At 44.8% G+C, this 22,048-nt stretch overlaps 1 long non-coding RNA gene across 1 annotated transcript in view; it reads left to right on the forward strand.

The window, feature by feature from the left end:
• LOC143443040 (uncharacterized) overlaps positions 1–20,972 on the forward strand; it is a 35,299-nt gene extending 14,327 nt beyond the window's left edge. The window contains exon 2 of the long non-coding RNA XR_013111727.1: positions 19,648–20,972. This is a non-coding gene — a long non-coding RNA (uncharacterized LOC143443040). The remainder of the gene's footprint in view (positions 1–19,647) is intronic.
• Positions 20,973–22,048: the final 1,076 nt, after the last annotated feature.

Here is a 22,048-nt window from a genome sequence, read left to right on the forward strand (position 1 = left end):
CACATCCTGGATGTGCCATTCCAAATGAACACCTGCTTTTGGCTCTGTGATACCAGACTTTACCTTCTTGGCCAGAGAGGTACTTGGAGTCCTCAGTGACTTCACCACGGCCAGCCCTCAACCTGGACCCAACACCTTCCTGCACAGTTACACTGTCATCTCCTGGCAAGACCTTGAGAACTTGGAGGGGAGGGTTGGAGGTGGGGGATTCTGTTCTTCAAACTCTCACTGAAAAAGGATCAAGGAGAGTTCTTGACAGAGGACACTGAAGCCCAGATCACTACATAAATAAGACTCTCCTGTCTCAAAGTCTTCTCATTAGGGCCTGTCTTAGGGCCAAAGCCCAAGGAGCAAACAAAACATCTCCAAACACAAGGAGATTCATGTCTCCTTCCCTTGCTGCAAGTTACTGATTCTTCAGTATCAAGGCTGTATCAAGGCGATAGGTGTGAGGCCAGAGCAACAGAGAAAAGGACCCCAAACTGTAGCATCTCAGAGCAGGGACCCTGTACTGTAGTGTCCCAGAGCAGGGACCCTGGCCTCTTACTGATGAACTGAGAGAGGCTTAGTGAGCCAGGCAGTGGTAGACCCAGCAATCGAGAGGTATAGGCAGGCAGATCTCTGAGTTCAAGGCCCGCCTGGTCTACAGGGTGAGTTCTAGGACATCAGAGCTACACAGAGAAACTCTGTCTTGGGGTGGTGGGGATAAGAGGGATGGGGTGGACGGGGGGTGCAGAGAGAGAAAGAAAAAAAAAGAAAAATATAGTGAGTCACAATGTGTGCAAAGGTGCTGATGAATAAAAATGAGGATATGACCATTCCGAAGTATGGTTGAGGAGGTTGGTTGTAATATGAAGGAGAATTTAGCCAGAGGCATCTGGAAGGGTCCAGATTGAACTGGATCATGAGAGAAGACAGGGGGGAGAGTGAGAAAGGAGAAGAGAGAGGACAAGCAGACCAAGAGAAGAGCCAAGGACCAAGGACCAAGGAAGAAGGGAGAGGAGGAAGAAGAGGAGGGAGAGGAAGAGGAGGAGGAGAAGAGGAAGAAGAAGAAGAAGAAGAAGAAGAAGAAGAAGAAGAAGAAGAAGAAGAAGAAGAAGAAGAAGAAGAGAGAACCAAGAGGTCAAGAAGGCCAAGAGCAAGCCAGCCAGGAGCCAAATGGCAGTTTTATATAGGAATGAGAAGCTGGGGGCAGGGAAGAGGAAGCCCAGCCCCTGGGAAGGATGGGTTTAGAGTAGGGGTAGGATGAGAAGTGCTGGGAGCAGCCACTGTACTCAGTGAGCCTTGCCCCACTTTCTTTGGGACCTGACTGTTGACAGGAACGCTACGGGTGAGAAAGCTAATGTGTTGTGGTCCCCTTGTGAGGACCTGGAGGTTGGTTGTGGAAATAAGACCAATTCAGATTACCGCAAGAACATTTAAGGCCTGCCAACTCTCTGTGACTTCAGGCGATGCCTGTAACCTCTGTAGCCCTGTGAGTGGAGGGTCATATTAAGGTAGGCCTAGTCTGTGTGGTCCTGTGCTAGTAAACACTAGTTGGTGTTTACTGCTTGTGGTTTGGAGGGGTTAAAGGAGGCTTCTGCAATTAGGGAGTGTGGGGTTCATCGCTGTATCTCCATCCCTAGCCCATTCCTGGACTTCAGGAGTCTAAAAAGGAAAGGAAAGGAGAGGTATGGTGGAGAAGAAACTTTATTGTAGATAAAAGAGAGAGTTTATTTAGAGGCACACACATCTGGGAGAGTCCAGAGTGGACTGAGCTGGGTCATATGGGGTGATAGGGGATCAGGTGCAGCAGCCAAGAGGCCAAAGGTACAAAAGAGGCTGGTAACCTGCATAGTTGGACTGTATAGGGAGGAAGGGCAGCCCAGCCTCTGGGCTGGAGAGTTCAGGGTGGAGGGCAGGGCATGCCAGCCATACCCGGTAACAGGTAGGGACTGAGGGATGCTGGGAGAACCCGGAGGCCAGGTCCATTTTGCTATGTAGATCGGCGCCTCAGCCATTTGTCCTGGTTTGAAACCTAACAAGAGTCATTCAATAAGTTCATTTGAAAGGAATAGATGATGGGCACAGGGCTGGGGCTGAGTCTGGAAGGACAGGTGGCTAGGAGAGGGGAGGACCTTCAAGACTGGAATGAAGCATGCCGGGCTTCACAGGGGGATGTGGCTTCCTGCTGTTTGCTGACAACCTGCATGCAGCAAAGCATTTAATGGCTGGGCTCCTTTCCCAGTGCTGACTGTGGTCCACCCATAGCCTCTCAGCCCATCTGGCAGGGGACTCTCGGCATCATCAACACGCCTTAATCCGTATCAGGACACAGAGTACAGGTCCTTGGCTCACTGGCAGAGGTGGGAGAAAGGAGGAGTGAGGGAGTGGGGTGGGGGTGGAGCAGCCTGAAGCCCCAGGCACCAAAGCAGAGCTTTGGTGAGGTTTTAGCCCCAGTATCAGGTAACTGAAGATATGGAGGTAATACAGATTTTTTTTTTCTGGGAAAGTGGGAGGAATTTAGAGTTCTTTATGGAATGCAAGATAGCTTGTCTTATTGATTACTTATAGAGGCTTTTCAAGGGTTAACACAGAAAAGCTACCTTTTCAGAACTGGCAGGTGTGGTGTTCTTTGTAATCCCAGCATTTGGGAGGCAGAGGCAGGAAGACTGCCACAAGCTTGAAGCTAGTTCCACACAGCAGGTTCCAGTCCAGTCAGGGCCATGTCAAGACCCCATCTCAAAACCAAATGAGCTCTCTGTACTTTTTCTAGTAAAGGCACCAAACTGTCTGTGGGACCCAAATGATTCCACGCTGTAGAAAGCTTCAACAGAGCCTCAGGGCTTGCCCTGCAGCCCACATGACAGCTCCTTCATGGTCCTTGTCCATTTTATTACTGCAGACTGTGGGCTCAGCACGATGTCAGTTCACTATTTAGGAATAAACCCAGTGACTGAAGGATGTCTACTCATTGAGTCTGGCTGGAGCCTTTCCTGTCTGGCTCCCAAATAAAGCTATTTGGATTTACTCCAAGCCCCACAGAGCAGACTGAGTTTAGGGCTGGAAGATCTGCTAATTGACAAACTCCTCTCCCAATTGACCAAAATTCCAGGACTATCAGGGTTCTCTTCCGTGTTATTTCTAGGCACTGAGCAATGGGGTGATTGATTTGGGGTTTTCCCAATTTCTAATGTGTCACTCAGTGGATGCCAAGAATTACATTAGACATCATTGGCAAATAGAGAAAATGCTCACAACAGAATTGCTGGTGTCAAGACCCTGACAAGAAGCACAGAGGTATCTAGACTAACATGTTAAAAACCTATTAAACACGCTAAACATACTGTAGAGGGTAGCAATCTGTTTGCAGTACTGAGTGTTTCGAGACAAGGTCTCTCTGTGTAGCTCTAGCTGTCCTGGAAATCACTCTGTAGACTGGCCTCCAACTCAGGATCTGCCTGCCTGTGCCTTCCAAGTGCTTTAAAGGTGTGTGCTACCACTGCTCAGTTTTGTTGAGTTTAACTATTTTGTTTAAGCTGCAGCTGACCAGGCTCCTTGTTTGGATTTGAGACTGAGGTCCAGCTAAAGGGGGAGCAGCTTTTAAAGGCAAAAACCACATTTTTTTTTTTTTTTTTGGATGTGCACTTCTGCAGGTGGGAGGTAATATCTGGGATCTTTTGCATTCCTGGGATTCCTAGTAATGTCTTAACAGCTTCAGGTTGCTTACAGGGCTGGCCTCAGAACTTTAAGATGGAGACCTTTAAGCTGCTGCACTGGGGATCAAGATGCTGTGTGGATGCAGGTATGTGCTCTTAGCACTGCACCTCAGCCCAGAATTTGGGGAAAAAAAAAGTCAACCTTTTCAGACCTGCCTTCTCCATCAAAAGGACATTACACAAAATGGGCATCCTTATGCTACGCCAGGTACTAACTGCTTAAACAGGCTCCCCTCAGTGAGCTGAGATGCTACCACTAAGTTCCTTTTCTGGATGAAAAACTAAGCACTGACAAGACCTATCTTCACAGCCAGACCCAGGTAGCAGACTCCAGGTTCTGACCACCAGGCTGCAAATATAGTAGAGTTGGTTACATGGGCGATAGACAGCCTTCGATCCTGGGAGTTCCAGGAGGATGTCTCCCAACACAGCACCAGGGACAGCAGCCATGTCAGAGAACCAACCCTACTCTACCTCATTCCCACTGTGCCAGCTGCTGGGAGCATCATAGCCTTCTGGGGCCTTTTGCTGACTAGACATCTGTTCCACACCTATCCTAGCACACACTAGGCAGTTCAGTGACCTGGGGTGGCCATGCTGAAGACAGAGAGGGGTTGAGGAAAAGGGGTTGCCTTCATCGGTGGCTACCTGTCAGGCTGCAGGAACCCTCAGGAAGACTGAACATGGATGGCTGTGCTTGCTTCCTTTACTTCCTCCACATAAAACTGGGGGTCAGGGGCAAAGGGGGAAGGAAATCCTGATTTTCTTTTAATAATAGTCAAAACTTCCAAAATTGTTGTTTTCTTCAGTCCAGTTCCTTTAGTAGTAAAATTATGTGTATGTGGATATTTAAATGGGACCTACATCTGGCAAGTACAGCTCTAAAATGTTTGCAGTCACAGTGTCCTATGTCCATAGCCTTGTGACCACTCTGCCAGGGCTCGCCCACAGCCTGCTCTTCTCTCTGGGTCTTCAGGTCGGGGAGCTTGGTGGCTTTCCTGTAAAGATGGCATCAGGTGGGGCCTTAGCTGAATTAAACTGGAGCTAGATGGTGAGACAGTGGGGTGAGGCCAACGTCTCTGTCTCCAAGAAGCTCTGTGGTCCTAGGAACCCAGGCTGAGGACAGATTGGAGTGCTCTGGGGCTGGAAGCATGATGGACTTGCCCAGCATAGGGCAGTAAGTCCTACATCTCAGGAACATTCCCCCACACCTACAGGCTGACGGGAGACCCTGGTCATCTAGCCTAGCAGGAGGCTCTGACTGGGGATTTCTTCCACCCTCATCTCATCCCTGGCTGTCACTCACCACCCAGTGGACCTTTGAAACAACCTATGAACTACAAAATGATGATAATGAAACGAACAATAGCAACCCACCTTTATATCATCTTTCCACCCTGCTGCTCATCATAATCATTTGGAAATTAAAAAAAAAAAATGATCAAGTGCCCTGGTCTCACCTATGGTAATGAGGTCTGACTGGCTTCCCATGAGTGTTTTTCCTGTGTAGCAGATGGAGAAGGGGCAAGCAGTGGGAAGAGGCTGCTGAGCCGAGTGTAGTCCGTTGTTGGTTTCTGCTGGTAGTCAGACCCGGGCTGCTTCCTTGTGGCTGGCAGAGGACAGGATCCCACAGGTCCTAAGCAGATACTCTGTCCTGCAGGACTTCACAGCCTGCCTTTAAGGGCACTGTGGTGGGGGCAGCATAGCAGGGGAGGCATGGACAGTCAAGGGCAGAGATCCTTTATGGTGGGCCTGAGGCAGCAAGGCTCCTTGCCTGCCCATCTCCAGCCTCCTGGCCTGGGTTCAACAGTGCCTGGGCTGTTTCTAGGCTGCAGCAACTCAGCAGTCCTAGGTTTCCCCCGTTTGTCACTTCCATAAGAAAAATTAGCAGTTTGCTGGTCCGCATATAAACAGGAAGGCAAACTGTTAACAGGAGCCTCCTGCCAAGGCCAAACCCAGTGTCCTCCTCTCCCCAGCCCATCAGTTGTGAGGAGAAAAGGAAGAACTATGACAGCAGGCTTTCTCTGAGCACTGGCTGGTTTCCCTAGCAGTCACTTGGCTGTGCTCCCTAGAAGTCACTTGAGTGTGTGTGTGTGTGTGTGTGTGTGTGTGTGTGTGTGTGTGTGTGGTGTGGCGTGGCTGATAGCTGGGTTTGCAGCTGGCTGGTTTTGCCTATTTTTTGTTGTTGTTGGGGGGCTGGCTACTGATTAAGTCAGGACAAAGCACTACTACGGCAGTGGCTGTGCGTGCCAATGCTGTTGAGCTGTAGAGAACAATTAACTGCCATGTCATGGGATGTGTGCGTGGGGTCAGGAAGGCAGTTGGGAAATGTAAGAATGCAGAGAAATGTCAAACAAGGTGTGTGCTCATTAGAAGCTTGTTCCCTATAGGTCCCCAAGACCTCCATGGTGACAGAGGCCCGGCTACCTCCTGCAGGGTCAACAGCCATCTCAGTTGGGGTGGTCTGGCATGCTGGTGAGCTGCAGATGGTCACACACTGGCAACAAGGCAGGGAGCCTCTCAGCTCTGGCAGATTCATTCATTCACTAGAAACTACTGTGCAAAAGACGTTCATTTTCTCTATAGGTTGAAATATGAAGAAGGGCTCGCTCCCCAAGGTTAGTTGTGGTCTCCGTCTAGATATCATACAGGTCAGAGCCTTTTTTCATTTATTTTATTTTATGTCTGTAAGCCATTTGCTTGCATGTATGAGTGGGATTGTGGTGCCAGTGAAGGTCAGAAGACATTATCCACCGTCTGGGTGTTGGAAACCAAACCCAGCTCCTTTGCAAGAGTGACAAGTGCTCTTAACTGTCTCTCCAGCATCATATTTAAAAAAAAAAAAGTGTGTGTGTGCATGTGCTCACACATTCACAGGTGCATGAGTATGTGTTGGTGCATGGGCACACCTGTGTGTGTGAAAGCCAAAGGACAATGTTGGCTGTTATTTTCAGTATCATCACCCACTTCCTCTGAGACATGGTCTCTTAGTAGACTTGTGTTTGAGTGATGCTTTTATGCACTGTGTAAAGATTGTCTCTGTATTAGACAGTGCTGATTTCTGAACCTGCAGAGATCCCATTACAGGCTGGACTTGGTATTGTTAAGCATCACCCATCTTAGTGTTTTGTAAACACTCACATTCTGCTTGGTTTACTAAAAAGCAAAGGCAGGAAGTAGAAGATGGGACTTCCAGGAGGAGATCGGAACTCTGGGAGAGAGTCAGATTAGCCAGGGAGGTGCTGAGAAGGAAGTAGGCAGGGACTAAGACAGAGAAGTAGCTAATGAGTCATGTGACAGAATTTAGAATAAGTTATGAGCTAGCTGGGAACAAGCCTAGGTAGGTATAAGGCCTAGGCATTCATAATAAATATGTCTCCACTTTGTTATTTAGAAGCTGGTAGTCCCGAAGAAAGTGCCGTAACAGACTTGAGCTCACCAGTGAACCTTAGAGATCTTCTAGTTTGTGCCTCTCCAGCATTGAGAATCAAAGCCAGGACCTCCCGTGCTTCATTGGTAGAGTTATCTCCCCAGCCTCAAGCTCTATTTTTATGTCTGGAACGTACATCTCTCCCCTAAATCAAGAAAAACTATAGTAGAGGTTAGGAATTCCCCGGTCCCTTTCCAATTCCTAGAGTTAAATAAGATTGCAGGCTCTTTTGTGATGCAGACTCAGACCACCTTGTACTTAATCCAGAGAAGATAAATATATCTATATTAGTGGTTCTCAACCTTCATACTGCCACAACCCTTTAATACAGTTCTTCAAGCAATGGTGACCGCCAACCAAAAATTGCTTTCATTGCTACTTCATAACTGTCATTTTTCTACTATTAAAAACCATAATGTAAATACATGCTATACAGTATCTCTGATATGTGACCCCTGTAAAAGGGTTGTTTGACCTCCTGAAGGGGTTGCAACACAGAGGTTGAGAAACTCTAATCTATATATTTAAAGAGGTGAAATGGAGACCCAGAATTGTATCTAAAGGGGCCTGGAGTTATTTAAGATGAGATGTTTAAGACCTGTGTTGGTTTGGCTTTTGTCAACCTGACACAAGCTGCAGCCGTCTGGGAAGAGGGAACCTCAACTGAGAAAATACCTCCATCAAATTCTACTCTGTCAAATTGGGCATTTTCTTGATTAATGATATATATGTGGGAGGACCCATCCTACTAGGGGGCAATGGTCCTGGGTGATACAAGAAAACAAGCTACGCAAGCCTGGGAGAGTAAGTCAATAAGCAGTATTCATACATGGTCTCTGCTTCAGTTATGCTTCCAGAATCCTACCCTGAATACCCTCAATAAGTACTGTGACCTATAAGATAAAATAAAGACTTTCTTCCCCGAGTTGCTTTGATCCCGGTGTTTGTTAGAGAGATACCACAGCAATAGAAAGCAAACTAGGACAGGATCTGTCTTATTCAGTGTTCTATTGCTGTGAAGAAACACTGTAAAACGTCGTATTTAAAAAATTATTTAACTGGGGCTTGCTTATAGTTTCACAGGTTTAGTCCATTATCATCATGGTGGGGTGCTAGAGAAGTTTCTGAGAGTTCTACATTTGGATCCATAGACAGCAGGAAGAGACAGACAGACAGACACACACACACACACACACACACACACACACACACACAGAGAGAGAGAGAGAGAGAGAGAGAGAGAGAGAGAGAGAGAGAGACAGACAGTCTGGGCTTAGAATGGACTTTTTGAAACCTCAAAGCTTAACCCCAGTGACACACTTTCTTCAATGAAGCCAGACCTCCTAATCCTTTCAAATAGTGCCACTCCCTTGTGACCAATATTCAAATCTATGGTGGCCCTATAGGTTCATTGTCATTCAAACTACTACATTCCATTCCCTGGCCTCTATGGGGCTTAAAGCCATATCACAATGTAAAATGCATTTAGTTCAACTTCAAAAGTCCCCATAGTCTATAAGTCTCAACACTGTTTATAAATCCAAAGTTCAGAGTCTCTTTTGAGACTCATGGCAATATCTTAACTGTAATTCCTTATAAAATTCACATCAAATGGCAGATCACATACTTTCAACATACAATGGCATAAAATATACATTCCCATTCCAAAATGGAGGGAAGGGAGTGTAGTGAGACCTGGGCCAAAAAACTGCTGGGCAGACTCCAAACTCTGCATCTCCATGTCTGATGTCAAAGTGTTCTTCAGATGTTCAACCCTTTTCAGTTTTGTTGACTGCAATACACCCTTTTTCCCTCTTGTGCTAATTCTACACCCTATTAGCAGCTGTTTTTCACAGGTGTCCTTTGACTCTGACATCTCTTGGGATGTCCAACACAACCCAGGCTTTACTTTCATGTCTTCATGAAATGGGCTCTCTGGGCCTCCATGCAGGGACACTCCCTGACACAAGCCTGGCCTCAGTGGCTTTCCTTAGCCATGGAGGGAGATTTCATGACCCCTTTCTTGTATCCTTGACTCTAAAGCAAGAACCACATGGCTGAAACAACCACATTCTGCTGCTTGCTACAGCTAGAATATGTCCCCTTTGTGCAATAACATTTATACCAGTTTTCTGTTTTTGATAGTTTCCTTCGCTGCTTAAATCTTTCTTTAATTGGAAGCTTAGCTGCATGGGTTTTGTCCTGAGGTCACCACTTCTTTTATTTCATTTACTATCAGGCTTTTCTTTAAACTTTTTGTCTCCTCCTTTTCTCCTAAAACAGTACATTTTGTATTTTTTTTTTTTCTTGCTCAGTTTGCTTCTTTTCAGTATAGGTCTGCATAATAGATCTAATAATTACATGATGTAATAGTAGGCTGTCTTGAAATCTCCTCTGTCAATGCCATGAATACAAAACTCTTCAATTTAGTTCAGTCAGATTCTTTGGAAAGGGCAAAAGACAGCCACACTCTTTACTAAAATATCACAGTAAGGTTTTGTAGCCCACCCACTAAAATTCTTCTCTGAAATTTCTTGATCCAGGCCATCATAATCTACGTTGTTCTTAGCACCCCCGTTTTTCCATGCTCCTACTGTTATGGCCCATTAACTCCTGCTTAAAGCATCCAACTGCTCTCCTAATTCAAAATCCTAAAGTCCACATTCCTTCAACAAGCAACATGATCAGGCCTGTCACAGCAATACCCCACTCCTGGTACCAGCAGTATGCAAACAATGGAAAGCATTGAACTGGGAAGGTGTTGGAGAGTGGTTGATATATCTTTATAAATATCTTTTTTAAGATGCCATTAGTTGGGCATTTTGTAAAAACTGAGCTTTGGGGGGCCTTGAGATTTATTTGTGTTAAACAAAAATGTTTCTTTTCTCATTATGGTCCTCCTTGGAAGGTGCAACTCAGGTAAGGGGCTGTCTATCATAATTTGTTCAGGAGATTCTAGGGAACAGAAGCAAGACTCAGGTTGAGGAGGAAAGAGAGTCAATTCAAATACCTTAATGAAGCCATTTCTGAGCAATTGATGCTTATGCCCACTCAGGATCTTTTGAAAAGACAAAAAAAAGTCTCTGAATTGTTCTGATAAGCAGCCAGCAGAGGCACCATCAGCACCCATCTCCCATCATTTGAGGGATATATTCACATGAGTCCTGAGTGGGTGCCCCTTTCTACAATGTCATTGTAGAAACAACAGTGAACACAGGGCAGGGGCCTGGTTTTGAGGCAAGAGTCTGTCAATGTGAAGAGTCTCTGACCTCAAGGGGTCTCCTGATTCATAGCCACCCCACATGACCACTGTAGCAATTGGGTTCACATGAAGGCAGCACCTAGGGACCTACCATAGCTCTCTCAGTCCTCATTTGCTACTGATTAGGCCTCTTCTTCTCTAGTAGTCCCGCCAACCCCTGTTAAGCCTCTCTTTCTTCCTGGGAAGACTTCTACTTATAGTTACAAGGCAAAAATAAATTCAACTATTGGCATGGTTGTTGCTTGGGCTCCAGATAAGTGGCTCTGGTGGTAAAATTTCAGATGATCAGATTCCGGGGGAGAGTTCTGTAACTAGATCCAGGAGGAGGCTCAGAGAGCCAGTGAGCTTCCTAACCTGAGAGACGCCTTGATGAGGCCCAAACTAAACTCATGTTTTCTTCTAAATCCACCCCAGATCAAGTGACAGGATGGAAATTCTTTCTTTCTTAGGCAGTGTTGCCTGTTAGTTCCTTTCAATTGGAGAGAGCAGTGTGTACTGCTTCCTGGCTTCCTGAATAGAAGAAGCAGGAAGAAGGAAATCCAGAGAACACGACTCTGGCAGCTGCCACTGGGGTTCCAGCCAAGACTCTCTGAGCACATGGCTCATTCTGTGCACCTATCGGTGGGATGGATGTGAGCATTCCTTACCTTTTAGTGAATACCTGACCAGCCTGAAAGGATGGATGCTTGATTTAACCACTTGTAGTTTCCTTGGTGTAAGCATCTTGTTTGCCTCTAGCACTAACCTGAGAAAGTGTGAGCTGATTCTGACTCAACAGCAGAGCCATGTAGTTCATTTCCCGTATCTCTGGCAGGAAAGATAGAAATAGTTTGGACTGTAGTATTTCCCCTCTTGCTTTATTATTATTATTTTCAAACTTTTATTGAGTTTGTTCTTTGACAGTTTCATACACCTATAACATACATTATAATTATTATGTCCTTTCGACACTGCTTTATTTTTAAAGAAATTACTAATTTGAAGGTTGCTGTGACTGTCAACTCTGGCTTTATCCTACTTTATACTTACTCTGAAACAATTTTTAGAAGCATATTTTGTTCAAAAGGAAGCCCACATTCAGTGGGGAATTTAGAGAAAAAAATGGAGCTCTGTTTTATCTGTTTAGGACTCAAAAGAGAAATAGAACAACTTAAAGATCTCTCTCCCTCTTTCTGTATTTCTGTCTCTCTTTGTGTGATAGAGGGAAGGGGGAGAGAGAGAGATGGAGACAGGACAGGGGTGGGGGATGGGGAGGGAGGGAGGAAGGAGCTGGGCTGGAGACAGGTTTGACCTTTCACAGTCCTCCCCCACAGTTGTGGGGCCTGGTTGGGAACCTCTGTGAGGCTGTTCTGTTTGTGTCTAGTGCCTCAGGAAAGACCGTTGGAAAGGCAGATAAAAGAGGAGAAGGTCATTTGTAAGCACCTGAGGACAGACAGAAGCCAGTGCCCGTCTTCATTGTTCCTGTAGATGGTGTCAGTGTCCTGCAGGAGCGGCTCCTTCCCCTTGCTGTGGAACTAAACACTCCTTTATGGGGAAGCTGGAAAGGCTGAGGGAAATCAGGGGAAGGTAGAACTGTTATGGGCTTCACCATTGTCCCTTTCCCCACCCCCAACCAAAAATGATGAGCCCGTAGATGAATGGCAGCAAGAGAGCTTCTGTCTCACATCCTTCTTCTAGGCCACACACAAGAATCTGCTTTGACAGGGTCAAACAAGAAATGCACAAGAAATGGACTGCTGGGAAACTTAGTTGAACTTAGCTAAACTGACACTTCCTTTTTAAAGCCTGTGATTTGAGCACTGTACCGGAGGCATTAGTAAATGATATATTCTCACCATAATCCCCATTTTTACAGATGAGAAAAACCAAACAGAGCCACTTCTGTGAGCATAATGGAGTTGGGGGTTGGGAGAATGGGGAAGCATGCAACCTCAGCACCCTCTTCTTATGGGGACACATTCTGTGCAGTGTGTTATGCAGCCTATCTTTAGTCAAAGCGACAAATACCCAGAGATGGCCAATCAGGACACACACTGTCTTAGTTAAGATTTTCCTGCTATGAACAGACACCAAGACCAAGGCAACTCTTACAAAAAAGAACATTTAAATGTGGTTGGCTTACTCTTTCAGAGGTTCAGTCCATTACCATCAAGGCAGGAAGCATGGCAGTGTTTAGGCAGGCATGGTGCTGGAGGAGCCTTCTTGATTGAAGTTCTATATCTTGATTGGAAGGCAGCCAGGAGAAGACTGTCTCCCACATGGCGAGGAGGAGGGTCTCAGAGCCCACCCCCACAGTGACACACTTCCTCCAACAAGGTCATGCTTACTCCAAGGCCATACCTCCTAATAGTACCACTCCCTGGGCCAAGCATATTCAAACCACCATACACACACAATCCTCTCAGTCACAATGACTGGCTCATAAATAAGTCACCAAGTCACACAGAACTACGTCTTTCAGAAACTTCTCAAACTTTGCTTTTAGAGAAGCTGTGACTTTCATCTCCTGGGAGTAGTGAAAGCAGGACCTTTGATCTTGCCCCAGAGATCATTGCCCCAGGCTTATTCTGAGACACAAAGAGAATGTGATATTTTGAGTCTCTGGATTCAACCTTACACAAAGTTTACTAACCATCCAGGTTGTGTGAACCTATAAACACCCTGTATGGTTAAGTGAGTTTGGTTTGGGAATTTGTTAGTTGCCACCAAAAGAAACTAAAAAACAAATTTGTGTTGGAGCAGTGTGTTGAGAGATTCTAGAACATGGGTTCCTTATACATGGGGAGTAGACTAATTGAATATTTAATTATATAAGTCAATTTTTAATTTCTCTAAGAAAATGTTGCTTGCAACCAAATGAAATTATACCTAATCAAAGATCAAATGACTTGCTTGAGGGGTTTCAGCTCATGGGGGGAAGTACTAGAACTCAAATCCAGGAAACCTGTCTGGTTCCAAAGTGCAGGCCTTTGGCAAATTTCCCTCAGTCATGCTGATCCAGTTGGCATGGGCAAGCTCCATCTCTGTAGCTTCTTGCTGAAGGGCATGCAGATTGCTTGAAGGAAAGTCTGAGGGAGCCTTTATGATTTCCTTTGGAAACACAAGAAAGTGTGGGATGAGGCACAGACATGATATCTGACTCAGACTGTATTTAGGATCATACAACCTGACTTTTTTTTTTTTAAACAAAATCAACAGAAGCCTCTGGAATTCATGTTGCAATCCTCATTTGTGTACTTTATATAAGGACTTGAACAAATCAAAGCAAGTTGATAATTAGGACCAAGCTTATTCTAGTTAATCCCCTAATACTGAATCCTAGATATATAATTGTTACACTGTGGTAGTATGAATAGGAATCAGGGGTGTGTGGCCTTGGAGGTGTGTCACTGAGGGCAGCCTTGAGATTTGTGTGATTCCCAGTCCTCCCTCTCTGTCTCTCTGTTTCTGTCTCCCTCTGTATCTCTCTCTCTCTCTCTGTCTCTCTCTGCCCCATGCTTATAGATCAGGTTGTAAACTGTCTACTGTTCCTTTGATGCACCATGACGTTTGTTGCATGTATTCTGACCCTCTGAATCTTAAGCCAAATCAAATGCTTTCTTTTACCAGTTGCCTTGGTCTTAATGTTTTATCACTGCAAGAAAAAGTAACAGAAATTGGTACCAGGAGTTGGGTATTGCTGTGACAAACGTGACCATATGAGTTTTTGGAGGAATGTTGAAGACTGGGATTTTGGACTAAGAAAATATTTGATTACTATAAGTGGCTCTTAATTTGCCATCCTAGTTGGAGCTTAGAAGACAATAGTGCTGAAAGCAATGTGGATTATGGATCCAGGTCCAGATCAAGAGGTTTCTGAGGGGAACAATTATTAGCAATGGGCTAGAGAATTTTTTTGGTAATATTTTGGCAAAGAATGTGACTGCTTTCTGTTTTTGACCTAAGAACTTACCTGAAACTAACTTGGAAAACTATGGATTAATTTCTTTGGCAGAAAATTTTCTAAGATAGCCTAATATTAATTCTGTATGTTTATCTGTAATTACTGTTATAGTGGTCTATAATGAAAAGGAGCAAGTGGGGTAAAATAAATGCAAAATTTATAGTTTGAAGATAAAAATAGCACCAGGAAATTATATTTTAGAGCCAATGCTTGTGCTGCAAGAGAAAAAACTAAAGAGAGGATGGATGTAAAATGGAATTAAGGAAGTGGTGGCCACAGGGCAAGACCCTATCCAGCCAGCTTTCCAACTTATAAAAAGAAGTTCTGAGGATTTTTTTTTTTGTTTGTTATCGTTCCTAAAAACCACCAACAAAGAAACCTTCTGTTAGTGTAGGGGGCCAGGCTCCACCCTAAGTGGACAGTAGAATTTGGCATACATGGTTATGGCATTAGAGTCATAGAAGATTCTTGGCTAAAGGAGAATCTTCCTCCAAGGTCAAGGAGAGCCACTGAGGCCGAACATATGACAGGAAGCATCAACATGAAGAGCCTGAGAGACCATTGTATGCAGGTATGAAACTGCAGCCTTGATTGTGTTGTAGATCCCTAGGTGTTAGACACAAGAGCCAGGGACATCTGCTAAAGATAGCTTCAGACAGGGAATGAAACCAGCGCATGGGAGCCAAGTACGTTGCAGGTTAAGAAGTCAGCACAGCTGGAAGGCCACAGCTGGAAGGGCAGAGCCATCTAAGCCCATATACGTGATACATGGAGCAACATAGAGCTTTCCCTGCTGGGTTTTCATCTTTCTTTGGCCTATTATTTTATTCCCCACTTTAGGGATGTACCCCATTTTCCACTTTTGGGATGGTAATATATATTCTGCTATCGTATGTTGGAAGTTTGTAATCTGTGTATGGGGGTGGTGGTGGTTGAGACAGAATTCCTCTGTGTAGCCCTGGCTGTCCAGAAACTTTCTCTGTAGGCCTCAAACTCAAAGATCTGCCCACCTTTGCCAACTGAGTGTTGCGATTGAAGCCATGTGCCACCACACCTGGCTGAAATACGTAAATTTTATTTTGTTTTATATGAGTTTACAACAAATAGATTGCCTTGGGTCTCAGAAGAGAGTTTGGACTTTTAAAGTTTATTGAAATTGTAAAAGACTATGAGGACTTTTGAAGTTGGACTAAATGCATTTTGTATTATGATATAGCCATAAAACTATGGAAGGCAAGGAGTGGAAAGCAGAAAATGGCCATCACATGTGGCTCTTTGTGTTATGTTAATTTGCGTTCCCAAAATTGTTTACATGAGAATCCACACATCTGCACACACAAGACACCTAGTTGGCTCTGATTGGTAAATAAAGTTGCTGGTGGCTGATGGCTGGGCAGGGCAGATAGAGGTGAGAATTTTAGGATTCCCAGGCAAGGGAGAAGGAAGAGAGGTCTGCCATGCTGGGAGAAAGAGAGGAGAGATGTCACACCTGAGGAGATGAGGGACAGAGAGCGTAGCTGCCATGTAGGAGCTGGGGGAGAGCAGCCCCAAGAGGGCTGCCCAACTGGGTCCAGAGCAGCAAAGATAAAATATAAGATTCAGTGAGTAATAACTTAGGAATATTGGAGGGAGGTGGATTAGCCTCGCAGAGGTTAAGAAATGGCCCAGCCATTGAACTGTTTAAGGCATATCAAAGTATAAAGGATATGAGTGTGTCTTTTATTCAAAAACCCAGAACATTGGGATTGGTAGCAAGGAATACACAACCACCAGGATCAATTTGAGTAATTAATTGGGTACTACTACACCCATAGTCTTGTAAGTTTGAATACTTGCTCTCCAGTTTGTGGAAATACTTAGTAAGGATTAGGAAGTATCACCTTGTTGGAGGAGGTGTGTCACTGAGGGTGGGTTTGAGATTTCAAGAGACTCCTGATTTCAGTTCTTTCTCTCTCTCATGGTTGTGGATTGTGCCCTCCCCCAGCCTTGAGCAGGCCAGAAAGGCCTAGTTTACCATAATAGACCTTGCCACAATAGGACCTAGGTGGACCTGGCTGCACTGGCTGTATGTACAACTTCCTATAGGAACTTAGAAGAATAGACTGCCAGCTGAGCTTGCCTTGTGACATAATCCAGCTGAAACAAGGGATGGGTTCCCTGGGCTTTCCCTACACACACACACACACACACACACACACACACACACACACACACACACTTACAGAGAGAGAGAGAGAGAGAGAGAGAGAGAGAGAGAGAGAGAGAGAGAGAGACTGAATATTAAACTTTGAGCCTTGATCAGAAACCTTTGTTTTGGCTCCATGTTTCTCTCACCCCTCCAACTCTTTTTCATTTCCAGCCTCCGTTTCAGGTGAACCCAGTTCATCCACGGCTGCTGGGCAGCTATAGTGGATCAAGATGTGAACTCTTAGTTGTTCTTTTAACATGACCATGAACTCTAACCCTCTAAAATGATAAGCATAATCAAACACCTTCTTTTATAATTTGCCTTGATCATAGTATTTTATCATAGCAATAGAAAAGTAACTAAAACATACACTATTTACAAACTTTGTCAGCAAGTAAATTTGACAGTCTTCTATTTCAGTGAAGCCAATTCACAACGAAAGAGCCTTGTGACCTACTTGTGAGCTGCTGGTTTTGTCTTTTTAGCAAATACAAAACAGCTAGACTTTACCTAGCTGTTATCATTGCTTTATTTTGAGACAATCTTTCCGTGTAGCCAAGGCTCTCCTAAAACTTTCTATCTATCCCAGACTAGTCTTGAGATTCCAATCCTCCTGCCTCTGGAGTGCTGGAATTAGAGGAGCAGACTGCCATGCCCTAAAGTTACCATGCTTCCACTCTGAAGCCACTCTTTACTCTTTCTGAAGCGTAATGTTATGGTTGGAGTGGGAGATGTCCTCCATAGACTCATGTTGGCCTCTAGCTGGTGACATTGCTTTGCAAAGGTGTTGAACCTTTGGACATGGAACATGGCTGGGATAGGTAGGACCTTAAGAGCAGGTCTGAAGGTTATATTGACCTCACCTGGAATTCATTCTTTCTGCTTCCTGATACTCAGAAGCCAAATAAGCAATGATGCTAGCTCCTTCCACCACACAGCCAGTCTGACCCAGTCGCCATGTTCTTCCGGCAATGGTAAAATTGTGAGCCATATTAAATCTTTCCCTTCTCCCTTAAGAATTAATTCCCCCACCCCCAAAGACCCTCTCTTAAGGTAATAAGGGGCAGTGATAAAGGAACCATGTGTCAGTCAGGTTTAAGAAGGGTGTGGAATTAGTTCCAAAGTCTCTGGAATAAACAAGCTTGCTGAGAGGTGCTTTCCTATCCAGGTGATTGACAGGCACATTTGGATGACATCTTAAAGAGGGCACAATGGTTCAACTTTGTTCTTTACCAGAAATCTCCTGTTTTAGCCTCAGAAAACTGGGTCTCTATCCAAGGCCAGAGATAGAACTGAAATCCCATTCTTCTGACTAAAAGTCATCTAACAGATCAGATTTAAAATAATCTAAATAATGTAAAATCAATAAAAAAATACCCATAGTTTACAAGTACATTTCTCTCTCTCTCTCTCTCTCTCTCTCTCTCTCTCTCTCTCTCTCTCTCTCTCTCTCTCGTGTGTTATGAATGCACACATGTGTGGGGGTGGAGCAGACTCACTTGTGTATACCTTAGGGGACGGCAAGTCAACATTAGGGCTCTTCTTCTGTTACTCTCCACATTATTTTTAAAATTATCCCCCTTCCTCCCTCCCTCCCCTCCCTCCACACTCTCTGCTTATTCAGAGTTGAGTTCCCATGTAGAATTCAGAGGATAACTTTTGGTCCTTCTGATGATTTGAGTAATAGTGGCCCCATCTTAGTTATGGTTTTACTACTGTGAACAGAGACCATGACCAAGGCAAGGACAACATTTAATCAGAGCTCATTCTTCCAAATATGGTCAGGCCTATCACAGCAATACCCCATTTCTGGTACCAACTTCTGTCTTAGGGTTTTACTGCTGTGAACAGACAACATGACCAAGGAAACTCTTATAAGGACAACATTTAATTGGGGCTGGCTTACAGGTTCAGAGGCTCAGTCCAGTATCATCAAGGTGAGAACATAGCAGCATCCATGCAAAAATGGTGCAGGAGAAGCTGAGAGTTTTACATTTTCATCTGAAGGCTGATAGCAGAATACTGGCCTCCAGGAAGCTAGGATGAGGGTCTTACAGCCCATATCCACAGTAACATACCTACTCCAACAAGGCTGCACCTACTCTAACAAGGCTATACCTTATAATAGTGCCACTCCCTGGGCTGAACATATGCAAACCATCACAGGCCCCCTCATAGGCTCATAGGTTTGAATTCTTGGTCACCTAGAATGGCACTATTCAAAAGTGAGGGGGACTCTGCAGGTGTCAAGACAGAGAAATGAACCTCAAAGAAGAATGTGAAGAGGTCAGCTCAGGAACAGTGGCAGCTTGGAAAGGTCATGGGACACTTGCTGGATGGGAGAGGCTAATTAACATTCTTCAGTCAGAGGACACTTGCTTCCCCCAGAAGGGAAAGGCTGATTAACATTCCTCAGACCACTTGGAAGGGAACCCACCTGTGGGTGGAAAAAGCCCAGAGCATGTAGACACATTCTGCAGAACAGACCAACTCTTGCTACCTACAGACAAGGGAGGCCATTGCCACGTCATTCCCTAAAGACCAATTGGTTCAAAAGTCACACTGTTCTGCCAATCATATTGTGCCTAGTTGCTGTTTCTCTAGTCTACCCCTTAAACTGTATAAAAACTGACCAAATGGGCCGCCCAGGGTCGCCGCCTCTCCTTCGGTGTAGGAAGACACCAATGTGTTGGGTCATTAAAAATTCCTTTTGCTCTTTGCAGCGATTCACGTCTCCATGTAGTTCACTCAGGGGGTCTCTGGTAAACTAAGGCTCTGCTTGCTAGAGTCTTACAAATGAAAACTTGGTTCAGATTGACTTCATCAACCTGGACCAAACTTGGGGAGTCTGATGCCAGGCAGTTCATTACTAGCACATCCAAACATAGTGCAATTTGAGAAAAGGTTTGTAGGTAACAACCACGTCAATTCCAGGTGCACAGTAAAACTTAAGATATGACGACATAGAAACTCTATTGCAAAGTACATGTGACCATCAGGGTGGGTTCTGTAGCTAAGAGGCCTAGAATCTAGTGTGGTCTCTGACTGAGACAGCATAGAGCTCTGCAACAAGTAATATAAATATATGCAGTAAATCAATACAATAGCTGTTTCTTTTTATCCTAGCTCCCCAATAACAATACCAAGAGACCAAGATGTTCCACGCGCCTCCCGTGTCCCCTTTTCACCCGTGGAAGAGAAACACGAGAGGCAGAACTCGGGTATCACCACAGCGAGGCTTTACTTGTAACAGCAAACGTGAAAGACCACGGAAGGGGCAAAGACAGGAAGAGGCACAGCTTAAATACACCCTAGAGTGACGTGTTCACTTCTGATTGGCTGTTCACTCATCACCCCATATTACGCCCCGGGATGGGCAGTGACTTTTGGCGTGCTTTTGCCTTTTTGCACCTGCGCAGTTAATTGTTTACTACTGGGAGGACAAGATGCCCGCACCATCTTGGAATGGCGAATTATATCACCGCTAACAGCGGCTTCCTACACCAAGATTTATTTAATCAAGCTTTACTGCAATACCAGGGCAGTCATTGATCTATTCTAATCCTCTAAGGTAATCTGGCTACCACCCAGCCCAAATCCCCAAGATGCTTATATTTTAGTACTAGTCTGGCTCTCTGGGCTTCAGATAAATTTTCTCATAATGTCTCCTCTCGACCTCCTCATGCCTGAATCTGCCTTACTCTTCTCTTTTTTCCCCTCCCCTGGCAGGCAGAAGTTCTAACTTATCCTTTCTTCTGCCAAGCCATTGGCTGATCAACTTTTATTGACAAGGCAGAGAATAAAAGGTAAACATTGTTTACACAACTTGAGACAGGAGACGCTTGATACAAGCATTACAATGCTGTGTCAGGGTTGAAACAAGATATGAGGGCAGAGAAATCAGCATTTGGACAACACAAGGATAATCTTTACACAATGTACAAAAACACCATGCCTACAGAGGTCAGCAGGAGATGTGACATCTCCCTTAAAAATGGGGTGTATTAACTGGGAGCTAAAGATGAAGGTCTAGGGAGGGAGAGTCTGGGATAAGCATTCTGGGTGAGGTCTGCCTCCACAGTTAGCAAAAAGGTCACCAGGTCTTAACAGTGACTACTTCCAGCCTCTGGGTAGAAGGTATCTCCTCCTTTGAGGAGAAGCCCCTGTATATTCAGTGTTCCTGGTGCTTTGTAGGTACACGGACCTTGGTACCTGATTACAAAAGGTATAGGAGGTATAGCCTTGTTGGAGGAAGTGTGTCACTGGAGCTGGGCCTTGAGGTTTTCAAAAGTCCTTGTCAAGTCCAGAGTCTTTGTCTTTCTGTCAGTAGATCATGATGTAGCTCTCAGCAACTTCTCCATTACCATGTCTGCCTGTATGCCACCATGCTTCCTGTCATGATAATGGACTAAACTTCTGAAACTGTAAGCTAGCTCCAATTAAATGCTTTCCTTTATAAGCATTGCCTTGGTCATGGTGTCTCTTCACAGCAATAGAACACTCACTAAGACAGCTCTCCTTCCACAATGTAGAACCTAGAGACTGAACTCAAGTGGTGTGATGGCTATTCTTGGTTGTCAGCTTGACCACATCTGAAATTAACTGAAAACCCAAGCATCTGGGGACACCTGTGAGGGAGTACTAGTTAAATGGATCATTTGAGACAGAAGACCTATCTTAAGTCTGGCAACTGCTATAAAGAACATGGAAGGAAGAAGCCTTTACTCTTTGCCTGCTTGCCTCCACTCTCACTCACTATTCATGTGTCTGCTGCTGAAGCGTTCCCTCACTGCATTAGAGCCGACGTCTTTGGGGTTCTGATGAATACTGAAGAGCACCTGAGACATTCAGCCTCGTGGACTGAACAACTACTGGATTCTTAGATTTTTCCATTGGAGACAGCTATTGTTGGACTATCTGGACAACTTGTAAGCCATGTTAACAAATCCCATACATCTATATCTATCTATATGTTTACATATATATGCATTATATATATTTTACACACACACACACATACACACACACACACACACACACACACACCATCAGTTCTGTTCCTTTAGAGAATCCTGACTGATACAGGTGGTCAACCTTGGACAGCTGTCTGGCCACTGAGCCTTTGGGATCTGCCTGTCACTGGGGTATGTGCTATCACATCTGGCTTTTGTATGGATCTGATTGATTCAAGCTCAAGTCCCCATGCTCGCAGGACTAAGACTTCACCCCCCTGAGCCATTTCCCCATCTCCAGACAACCTTCTCTCCAAGGCTTCAACAGAGATTTCCAAATTCCAAATTCTTCCCTTTCCTATAAAATTTAAATAGATGCTTTCTCTCTTCTTTTGGTATTTTAAATTCTAGATGGGGGTCTAGTAGGAAGTTTCTGCCTACCTTTGCCCATCACTATTTTTTACTTGTAAAATTAATGTGTTAAGTAGGGAGACAGAAGTGGGGCCTGGAGCTTGATTACAAGGGAGGGGTTTACATCAGTGGCTTTCAAACCTGCTAATTTCTAACAAGGTGGA

Source organism: Arvicanthis niloticus, chromosome 7 (assembly GCF_011762505.2).
Source record: "Arvicanthis niloticus isolate mArvNil1 chromosome 7, mArvNil1.pat.X, whole genome shotgun sequence".
Classification (NCBI taxonomy): Eukaryota; Metazoa; Chordata; class Mammalia; order Rodentia; family Muridae; genus Arvicanthis; species Arvicanthis niloticus.